Raw genomic sequence first — 10,734 nt, forward strand, 5'->3', positions numbered from 1 at the left:
CTCTCCCTCCCACCCTCCCTCCATCTCTCCCCCTCCCTCCCAAAATGCACGTAAACAGACGTTAAAAGAATAATGGAGGAAAACTGTCTAATTTTTGCAGAGATGAAATTAGGGTCACGGGAGTATTTACCCTCCCTCCCTTCTTCCCCCTCCTCCCTCCCTCCCTTCCTCTCTCCTTCTCTCTCTCTCCCTTTAACCCTCTCTCTCTCTCTCTCTCTCTCTCTCTCTCTCTCTCTCTCTCTCTCTCTCTCTCTCTCTCTCTCTCTCTCTCTCTCTCTTCCTCCCTCCTTCTCTCCCTCCTTCCCTTTCTCCTCCCTCCATCCAACCCTCCCTTCCTCCATTCCTCCCTCATTTCATTCTCTCCTACCCCACCTCGAAGACCTCACTCCATCCCTCCCTCCTTCCCTCCTACTCCACCTCGGAGTCCTCACTCCATCCCTCTCCTTCCCTCCTACTCCACCTCGGAGTCCTCACTCCATCCCTCCCTCCTTCCCTCCTACTCCACCTCGGAGTCCTCACTCCATCCCTCCCTCCTTCCCTCCTACTCCACCTCGGAGTCCTCACTCCATCCCTCTCCTTCCCTCCTACTCCACCTCGGAGTCCTCACTCCATCCCTCTCCTTCCCTCCTACTCCACCACGGAGTCCTCACTCCATCCCTCTCCTTCCCTCCTACTCCACCTCGGAGTCCTCACTCCATCCCTCCCTCCTTCCCTCCTACTCCACCTCGGAGTCCTCACTCCATCCCTCTCCTTCCCTCCTACTCCACCATCCCTCCCTCCCTCTTCTTGTGCCAAATATAAGAAGCTATTTCGGCCCTGTTGGATGCTGTCTTCTGTAAACTGTCTCTTTTGTTATTCCAACTGATCGATACGCTCCATTAACAGACTGACAGTACATCAACTCCACCACTTGACTGACAGGTGCATCAACTCTATCACTAGACTGACAGTACATCAACACCATCACTTGACTGACAGATACGTCAATATCATCAGTAGATTGACAGGGACATCAATAACATTAATATACTGACAGGCGCATCAACTTATATATTAATTGGATGAAATGTAGATAGCACAGACGATATCGCGTCATCAACATTTCGCTCACTGAGAACTTCATCAGGTCTAATAAGGTTCTCGCTGAGCGAAACTTAGTTTGAGTATTGCCCTTAGTAATACCCATTTCTTCAGTACTCGACCTTCCAGCCTTGAAGGAAAAGTGGTTCGAAACGTGCAGTGAGCATAAATGAGGAAGAAACGAGCGAAAGTTAAAAGTGAAGATAATAAGGATAAAAAGGATATACACAGCGAATGGTATATATTTCTCGGTATATATATATATATATATACATACATATATATATATATATATATATATATATATATATATATATATATATATATATATACATATATATATATATATATATATATATATATATATATATATATATATATATATATATATATATATATATATATATACATACATTTCTCGGTGTATATACATACTTAGAGTTCACTTTGATTATTATTTCAGGTATAAAAGTGTTCTTGAGTGGTAGTGAACACGTAACGTGCAGGCTTAATGACCATGGTGTGGTAGATAGGCTTTAAACCCCCGTTAACCAAGCAGGGAGGAGGAGGCAAGACCGGGCCAGTAAAATTCATCTTTGAGAGTGGAGATGCTGAGCCAGGTGCTGGGAGATCAATGGAGGCTGTGTAATGGTGAAGATGTGGCCTTCAGGTCACCATAGGTCACGACGAGGTCATTGTGCTTACTTGGTCACACGGGACTGTTGGGGAGGACAGGTGTATATTAATGGCACCGGGAAGAGAATGATGGGTTGGAAAGAGAGAGAGAGAGAGAGAGAGAGAGAGAGAGAGAGAGAGAGAGAGAGAGAGAGAGAGAGAGAGAGAGAGAGAGAGAGAGAGAGAGAGAGAGAGAGATTGTGTGTGTTTACTTATATGTACTTTCCTTTATATGGTTGCAGGGGTCGAGTCTTAGCTCCTGGCCCCGCCTCTCAACTTGCCTCTTGCAAGATTAACTCCCTCCGAGCCTCGTGGGCCATATCATACTTGCTCTTAAAACTATATATGGAGCCTCCTCCACTATTTCTTTACCGCGATCACTTCACTTTCCACCCTGAGGCTGAAGAAATACTTCCTGACAGCCATGTGTTTCAATTGCTTCTTTAATATTCAGCTGTGTGTGTGTGTGTGTGTGTGTGTGTGTGTGTGAGTGTGTGTGTGTGTGTGTGTGTAATACTATACTGAGTAAGTGTTCACTAACTTCCAACTTAACTCATTCAATTCTTTCAACTCACATTCCCCAAGACTTTTACATGACTCTCTCTATAATTTTTCTCTATGCCTACGCTTGTCCAAGACCCAGTCATTCCCAGTAATCCCTCGACATCTATCGTTTCAATACCTCTAAGTATCTTTAACGTTGTGACCACATCCCTTCTACAGTTTCGTAAATCCATCGATTTAGAAGATCACCGTTCCATATCTGCCCTCGTAACACATGTCCATCTAAGATCCTCGTAGAAATTGTATATGTTTGAGGAGTTATGAGTTCCTTGTTGTTGCTGTTAATTGTCTGTAAGGCTGTGTTGAGGTTCCTGAAGGTTGGTGTCGAGGGCCTCAGGCAGTAGTAGGTCAAAAATTTTTGCAGCTTGTCTAGGCAAGTTAGGTAAAGTTTCAGGTATAGCTTGAAGTCACCTACAGACAGTAAGTCTCCCTAAAGAGTTCGATACAGCTTGGTGATATCGAAGTCACGCACAAACAGTGAGTACCTCCAAGGTGTTCGTTGAAGCTTGGAGACATCGAAGTAAAATACAAATCAGTACAAATCATGTATGCGTATATATGACATACACATGGCTACAAATCAGTGGTCGACACCGCCTCCATGTTCAACATCGACTGATCTTCACTACACGACACCAGTCTGAATATTTCATTGGGCTCAGGGATTATAGCATCCAATATCGTTAATACCTGATTTGTCGCCCTACAAATTTCGTGTTTCTGCTGTTGCTGCTGCTGCTACCGCAGCTGCGCCTGCTGCTGTTGCTACTACTACTACTACTGCTGCTGCTGCTGTTTCTAGTGTCAATGATACTGGTGTTAGAGAAGCTGGTGTCGTTACTGCTGATATCGTTGGTATTAGTGCGGCTGGTGCTGCTGCTTGTGTGTGACTGATTCTAACGAAAATACTGGTGGTGTTGTCTCTACTACTACTAGTCCTAATATATATATATATATATATATATATATATATATATATATATATATATATATATATATATATATATATATATATATATATATATATATATATATATTATTGTAACCACGAACGAGTGGTATTGATCAATAACAACACTGCGCTAGCCAAGGATTCGAACACATGTTGTACTGGCCTGCCTCATGGTAAGCGAAAACCACATGACGCTTTAAGCTACAGGATCATCCAACCCTACAAGAATGGCGCAGCCAACAATGCTAGCTCTTGGGCCACCATCCCAGAGCATACGGAGGTGTGGGAGCTTCTAAGCCAATTTCATTCTCATCCCTGTTTGGTGTACTAGCTTCACGAGCAGTATTTATACATTACTGTAACCACGAACGAGTGGTATTCATCAATAACAACACAATAACAGACATTGCAGTGCAGTTTATGGGGAATGAAACTATGTAGTGAGCGAAACGTTGTCAGGTTTTTCCAGGTGAAAAAGGGGAAAAAGGAAGGCAATCCGAGAGTTTGTGTTTATTTTTCCTGTCTCCCCTCTCTCCACTCCCCTTTCTACAAATCAACACAAATCACACGGGAAAAAAAACAACAACAGCTTGCTGGATCAGCGAGAGATTGTTTACTTGTTACAAGACGAATTGTTACTCCTGTGTCACCAATCATGGGGTTAAAAGGCAGATATGGCCCACCTACATTTTTTTCCTCTCTGTGCGATTTTCCGGGATATTTCGGCCTCATTTCGAGCGACCAAAGACCCAGGACCGAAACGTGTCCCATACAGATGTGGTAAGTGTATAATACACTTGTGCACTGTCATACATTAGTGTGGGTTTAGGTAGAAGACTGTAATAAATACTTGTCGGGAAATGAGTAGAAATCTATACGGAGAGGAAAAATGTGGTGGAGACTGGATTGGTTTGTATATTTTGACCTCCAGCTGAGGTCCTCTTTAGCAGATGTCCTCTCGACTATCTCACTCTTTTTTTTCAACTATCTCTCCCTTTTCTCTCAGTAATGTCTCCCCTTCTCTCAAATATCTCTCCCCTCATCTCAACTATCTCCAACCGGACGGAAGACGGGAAATGTTTAAAAATGATAGTGGAGAGCTTGGGGAGGGGGAAAGAGGGAGTGGGGAAGGGGGAGTGGGGAAGGGGGGAGTGGGGAAGGGGGAGTGGGGAGGGGGAGTTGGGAAGGGGGAGTGGGGAAGGGGGAGTGGGGAAGGGGGAGTGGGGGAGGGGGAGTGGGGAACGGGAGTGAGGAAGGGAGAGTGGGGAAGGGGGAGTGGGGAAGGGGGAGTGGGGAAGAGGGAGTGAGGAAGGGGGAATGGGGAAGGGGGAGTGGGGAGGGGGGAGTGGGGAAGAAGGAGTGGGGAAATGGGAGTGGGGAAGGGGGAGTGGAAAAAGGGGAGTGGGGAAGGGGGAGTGGGGAAGGGGGAGTGGGGAAGGGGGAGTGAGGAAGGTGGAGTGGGGAAGGGAAGTGGGGAAGGAGGAGTGGGGAAGGGGGAGTGGGGAAGGGGGAGTGGAGAAGGGGGAGTGGGGAAGGGGAGTGGGGAAGGGGGAGTGGGGAAGGGGAGTGGGGAAGGGGGAGTGGGGAAGGGGTAGTGGGGAAGGGGAGTGGGGAAGGGGAAGTGGGGAAGGGGGGAGTGGGGAGGGGGAGTGGGGAAGGGGGAGTGGGGAAGGGGGGAGTGGGGAAGGGGGAGTGGGGAAGGGGGAGTGGGGAAGGGGGAGTGGGGAACGGGAGTGAGGAAGGGGGAGTGGGGAAGGGGGAGTGGGGAAGGGGGACTGGGGAAGAGGGAGTGAGGAAGGGGGAATGGGGAAGGGGGAGTGGGGAAGGGGGAGTGGGGAAGGAGTGGGGAAATGGGAGTGGGGAAGGGGGAGTGGAAAAAGGGGAGTGGGGAAGGGGGAGTGGGGAAGGGGGAGTGGGGAAGGGGGAGTGAGGAAGGTGGAGTGGGGAAGGGAAGTGGGGAAGGGGGAGTGGGGAAGGGGGAGTGGGGAAGGGGGAGTGGGGAAGGGGAGTGGGGAAGGGGAGTGGGGAAGGGGGAGTGGGGAAGGGGAGTGGGGAAGGGGGAGTGGGGAAGGGGTAGTGGGGAAGGGGAGTGGGGAAGGGGGAGTGGGGAAGGGGGAGTGGGGAAGGGGAAGGGGAAGCCAAGCCACACATTTGCACACTAAGCCAAGCCATCATGCCAGTTGCGAACTTTGTGGAGAACGTTGTGGTTATTGCTGCTATTTTTTGGGGGGGGTATGGGTGGGTGGGTGGGGTGGTGGTGGTGGTGGTGGTGGTGGTGGTGGTGGTGGTGGTGGTGGTGGTGGTGGTGGTGGTGGTGGTGGTGGAGGATGGGGGTCTGTGAGCTGTTGTTGGGATGCTGTTAATACGCGGATATTGCTGTCGAAACTCTTATGGGGTGTTATTACAGATGCTGTTGATGAGATGGTGAGGGGAGAGGAGGGGTAGTTTATGGGGAGTTGATGCTATTTTCTCCCCCTCCCTCCCTCTCCCTCCCCTCACTCCCCTCATTCCCAGTGTGTGTGTATGTGTGTGTGTGTGTGTGTGTGTGTGTGTGTGTGTGTGTGTGTGTGTGTGTGTACTCACCTAATTGTAGTTGCAGGGATCAAGACTCAGCTCCTGGCCCCGCCTCTTCACTGATCGCTACTAGGTCCTCTCTTTCTCTGCTCCCTAAGCTTTGTCATACCTCGTCTTAAAGCTATGTATGGTTCCTGCCTTCACTACATTACTTGCTAGGCTATTTCACTTCCTGACGACTCTATGACTGAAGAAATACTTCCTAACATCTCTGTGACTCGTCTGAGTCTTCAGCTTCCAATTGTGACCCCTCGTTTCTGTGTCCCCTCTCTGGAACATCCTGTCTCTGCCCACCTTATCAATTCCACGTAATATTTTGTATGTCGTTATCATGTCTCCCCTGACCCTCCTGTCCTCCAGTGTCGTCAGTCCGATTTCCCTCAACCTTTCTTCGTAGGACATTTCCCTGAGGTCCGAAACAGACTTGTTACAAACCTTTGTACTTTCTCTAATTTCTTGACGTACTTGACCATGTGTGGGTTCCAAACTGGTGTTGCATACTCCAGTATGAACCTGACGTATATAGAATACAGAGTCTTGAACGATTCCTTACTAAGGTATTTGAATGCTATTCTCAGGTTTGCCAGGCGCCCATATGCTGCAGTAGTTATCTAATTGATGTGTGCTTCCGGAGACATGCTCGGTGTTATGGTCACCCCTAGATCTTTCTCCTTGAGTGAGGTTTGTAGTCTTTGTCCTCCTAACCTATACTCTGTCTGCTGTCTTCTTTGTTCTTCCTCATTCTTCATGACTTTTCATTTGGCTGGGTTAAATTCGAGAAGACAGTTGCTGGACCACGTGTCCATCCTGTCCAGGTCTCTTTGTAGTCCTGCGTCATCCTCATCTGATTTAATTCTTCTCATTAACTTCACATCATCTGCGAACAGGGGCACTTCAGAGTCTATCCCTTCCATCAAGTCATAGGACTGACCCCTGTGGAACCCCGCTCATCACAGGCGCCCACTGTGATACCTCATCACGTACCACGTTGCCTCCCTGTCAGGTATTCTCTGATCCATTGCAGTGCCCTTCCTGTTATACGCGCCTGATCCTCCAGCTTGTACACTAATCTCTTGTGAGGAACTGTGTTGAAGGCCTTCCTGCAGTCCAGGAAAATGCAGTCAACCCACCTCTCTCTCTCTCTCGTGTGTGTGTGTGTGTGTGTGTGTGTGTGTGTGTGTACTCACCTAGTTGTGGTTGCAGGGGTCGAGTCATAGCTCCTCGAGTCATAGTGTACTCATCTAGTTATGGTTGCAGGGGTCGAGTTCAAGCTCCTGGCCCCGCCTCTTCACTGGTCGCTACTAGGTCACTCCCTGAACAGTGAGCTTTATCATATCTTTGCTTAAAGCTATGTATGTATCCTGCCTCCACTACATCGCTCCCCAAACTATTCCACTTCCTGACTACTCTGTGGCTGAAGAAATACTCCCTAACACCCCTTTGATTCATCTGTGTCTTTAACTTCCAACTGTTTTCCCTTGTTGCTCTGCCCCATCTCTGGAACATTCTGTCTTTGTCCACCTTTTCAATTCCTCTAAGTATTTTGTATGTCGTTATCATGTCCCCCCTATCTCTCCTGTCCTCCAGTGTCGTCATGTTGATTTCCCTTAACCTCTCCTCGTAGGACATACCTCTTAGCTCTGGAACTAGTCTTGTTGCAAACCTTTGCACTTTCTCTAGTTTCTTTACATGCTTGGCTAGGTGTGGGTTCCAAACTGGTGCCGCATACTCCAATATGGGCCTAACGTACACGGTGTACAGGGTCCTGAACGATTCCTTATTAAGATGTCGGAATGCTGTTCTGAGGTTTGCTAGGCGTCCATATGCTGCAGCAGTTATTTGATTGATGTGTGCCTCAGGAGATGTGCCTGGTGTTATACTCACCCCAAGATCTTTTTCCTCGAGTGAGGTTTGTAGTCTCTGGCCCCCCAAGACTGTACTTCGTCTGCGGTCTTCTTTGCCCTTCCCCAATCTTCATGACTTTGCACTTGGTGGGGTTGAACTTCAGGAGACAATTGCTGGACCAGGTCTGCAACCTGTCCAGATCCCTTTGTAGTTCTGCCTGGTCTTCGACTGAATGAATTCTTCTCATCAACTTCACGTCATCTGCAAACAGGGACACTTCGGAGTCAATTCCTTCCGTCATGTCGTTCATAAATACCAGAAACAGCACTGGTCCTAGTACTGACCCCTGTGGGACCCCGCTGGTCACAGGCGCCCACTCTGACACCTCGCTAGATACCATAACTCGCTGCTGTCTTCTTGACAAGTATTCCCTGACCCATTGTAGTGCCTTCCCTGTTATCCCTGCCTGGTCCTCCAGTTTTTGCACCTTTTTTGCCTTTTTACAGTCCAAGAAAATGCAATCTACCCACCCCTCTCTTTCTCTTGTCGTACTGCTGTCACCCTGTCATAGAACTCCAGTAGGTTTGTGACACAGGACTTATCGTCCCTGAAACCATGTTGGGTGCTGTTGATGAGATCATTCCTTTCTAGGTGCTCCACCACTCTTCTCCTGATAATCTTCACCATGACTTTGCATACTATACATGTCAGTGACACTGGTCTGTAGTTTGGTGCTTCATGTCTGTCTCCTTTTTTAAAAATTGGGACTACATTTGCTGTCTTCCATGCCTCAGGCAATCTCCCTGTTTCGACAGATGTGTTGAATATTGTTGTTAAGGGTACACATAACGCCTCTGCTCCCTCTCTCAGGACCCATGGAGAGATGTTATCCGGCCCCATTGCCTTTAAGGTATCTAGCTCACTCAGAAGCCTCTTCACTTCTTCCTCGGTTGTGTGTACTGTGTCCAGCACATGGTGGTGTACCCCACCTCTCCGTCTTTCTGGAGCCCCTTCTGTCTCCTCTGTGAACATTTCTTTGAATCTCATGTTGAGTTCCTCACATACTTCACGGTCGTTTCTTGTTGTCTCTCCTCCTTCCTTCCTTAGCCTGATTACCTGGTCCGTGACAGTTGATTTCCTCCTGATGTGGCTGTATAACAGCTTCGGGTCAAATTTGGCTTTCGCTGCTATGTCGTTTTCGTACTGTGCATATTCATTTCTGGCTCTGCGACTGCTCTCCTTATTCTCCTGGGTCCTTTGCCTTCTATACTTTTTCCATTCCCTAGCACACTTGGTTTTTGCCTCCCTGCACCTTCGTGTGAACCATGGGCTCATCCTGGCTTTTTCATTATTCCTGTTACCCTTGGGTACAAACCTCTCCTCAGCCTCCTTGCACATTGCTGCTACATATTCCATCATCTCATTAACTGGCTTCCCTGCCAGTTCTCTGAACCTCATTCAGGAAGTTCCTCATTCCTGTGTAGTCCCCTTTCCTGTAGTTTGGTGTGTGTGTATGTGTGTGTGTGTGTGTGTGTGTGTGTGTGTGTGTGTGTGTGTGTGTGTGTGTGTGTGTGTGTGTGTGTGTGTGTGTGTGTGTGTGTGTGTGCCTGTCTGTCTGTCTGTTCCTGTCTGTTAATAACGGTGGACTCTTATATAATCACAGTGACTAATTAAAGAAATATGTGGACTCGAACCTTGAAAAAGACTGTGATTTAAGGTCTGTATAAGACAAATACCATTACAATCTTCTAATCATTCTTAGCTAACACAAGTTTCGTGTTGCAACAGGGTCGGAAAAACAGTGTTGTTTGTTAATCTTAGTTTGAGTAACTAAATCTTACGTCTCTGTGTGTGTTAATTAGTCTTAACCTGCAAAGAATAAGCTAAATGTTAAATCTTACTTATTAACTGTGGTTGATAATATTAACCTGAATGGTGGAGGCTGCAAACTTAACAAGGTTTTCGGCTGATTATGTGACCGAATGAAAGTCAGGTGAGCATTTCTCACCGCGCCAAGAAAAGAGGAACATCTATCAGCCGAGACAGGTGACTCTGCATGCCTTCCAGTCACTTCGGGTCCAGCCTGTCTCCTGAATTACTTGCGTTCTCTCTGAGGTAACCTTGACATCCTCTTTCTGAGGCCAGTTTGACATCCTCCCTCTCAGACCACCTCCTTGACATTCTCTCTCTGAGGTCACCTTGACATTTTCTCTCTGAGGCCATATTTGATATCCTCTATCAGAGGCCACTTTGACATTCTCCCTCTGAGACTACCTTGACACTCTCTCTGAGTGTCATTCTCCCTCTGAGGCCACCTTGACATTCTCTCTCTGAGGCCACCTTGGCAACCTCCCTCTGAGGCCACCTTGACATCCTCTCTCTGAGGCCACCTTGACATCCTCCCTCTGAGACCACCTTGACACTCTCTCTGAGGCCACCTTGACATTCTCCCTCTGAGGCCACCTTGACATTCTCTCTCTGAGGCCACCTTGGCATCCTCCCTCTGAGGCCACCTTGACATCCTCTCTCTGAGGCCACCTTGACATCCTCCCTCTGAGACCACCTTGACATTCTCTCTCTGAGGCCACCTTGATATCCTCCCTCTGAGGCCACCTTGACATCTTCCTTCTGAGGCCACCTTGACATTCTCTCTCTGAGGCCATCTTGACATCCTCCCTCTGAGGCCACCTTGACATCTTCTCTCTGAGGCCACCTTGACATCCTCCCTCTGAGGCCACCTTGACATCTTCTCTCTGAGGCCACATTTGATATCCTCTCTCAGAGGCTACCTTGACATTCTCCCTCTGAGACCACCTTGACACTCTCTCTGAGACCACCTTGACATTCTCACTCTGAGGCCACCTTGACATTCTCCCTCTGAGGCCACCTTGATATCCTCCCTCTGAGGCCACCTTGACATCCTCCTTCTGAGGCCACCTTGACATTCCCTCTCTGAGGCCACCTTGACATCCTCTCTCTGAGGCCACCTTGACATCTTCCTTCTGAGGCCACCTTGACATCCTCCCTCTAAGGCCACCTTGATA

Source organism: Cherax quadricarinatus, chromosome 29, assembly GCF_038502225.1.
Source record: "Cherax quadricarinatus isolate ZL_2023a chromosome 29, ASM3850222v1, whole genome shotgun sequence".
NCBI classification, from domain to species: Eukaryota; Metazoa; Arthropoda; class Malacostraca; order Decapoda; family Parastacidae; genus Cherax; species Cherax quadricarinatus.